At 42.5% G+C, this 865-nt stretch overlaps 1 non-coding gene across 1 annotated transcript; it reads left to right on the top strand.

The window, feature by feature from the left end:
- The first annotated feature begins 263 nt into the window (after positions 1 to 263).
- LOC130971516 (small nucleolar RNA R71) lies at positions 264 to 367 on the top strand. Its single transcript, XR_009082731.1, has one exon. It is a non-coding gene; the product is annotated as a small nucleolar RNA R71 (small nucleolar RNA).
- Positions 368 to 865: the final 498 nt, after the last annotated feature.

Here is an 865-nt window from a genome sequence, read left to right as displayed (position 1 = left end):
GAGTCAATATCTTGTTCTGAGCCAAAATGGCATTCAGAGTATCAATCTCAAGAACTCCTTTCTTCTGACTTGTCCCATTGTTTACAGGATTTCTTTCAGAAGTGTACATGAATTGGTTATTTGCAACCATTTCAATGAGCTCTTGAGCCTCTGTAGGCGTCTTCTTCAGATGAAGAGATCCTCCAGCAGAGCTATCCAAAGACATCTTGGATAGTTCAGAGAGACCATCATAGAAAATACCTATGATGCTCCATTCAGAAAGCATGTCAGATGGACATTTTCTGATCAATTGTTTGTATCTTTCCCAAGCTTCATAGAGGGATTCGCCATCCTTCTGTCTGAAGGTTTGGACTTCCACTCTAAGCTTACTCAATTTTTGAGGTGGAAAGAACTTTGCCAAGAAGGCATTGACTAGCTTTTCCCAAGAGTCCAGGCTTTCTTTAGGTTGAGAGTCCAACCATATTCTAGCTCTGTCTCTTACAGCAAAAGGAAATAGCATCAGTCTGTAGACCTCAGGGTCAACCCCATTAGTCTTGACTGTGTCACAGATTCGCAAGAACTCAGCTAAAAACTGATGAGGATCTTCCAATGGAAGTCTATGGAACTTGCAATTTTGTTGCATTAGAGAAACTAACTGAGGCTTAAGCTCAAAGTTGTTTGCTCCAATGGCAGGGATAGAGATGCTTCTCCCATAGAAGTCTGGAGTAGGTGCAGTAAAGTCACCCAGCACCTTCCTTGCATTGTTGGCATTGTTGTTGTTTTCGGCTGCCATAGGTTCTTCTTCCTTGAAGAATTCGGTCAGGTCCTCAACAGAGAGTTGTGCCTTAGCTTCTCTTAGCTTTCGCTTCAAGGTCCTTTCAGGTTC

This window comes from Arachis stenosperma, chromosome 3, assembly GCF_014773155.1.
Source record: "Arachis stenosperma cultivar V10309 chromosome 3, arast.V10309.gnm1.PFL2, whole genome shotgun sequence".
NCBI lineage: Eukaryota > Viridiplantae > Streptophyta > Magnoliopsida > Fabales > Fabaceae > Arachis > Arachis stenosperma.
This window is presented reverse-complemented; position numbering and strand designations above follow the sequence as displayed.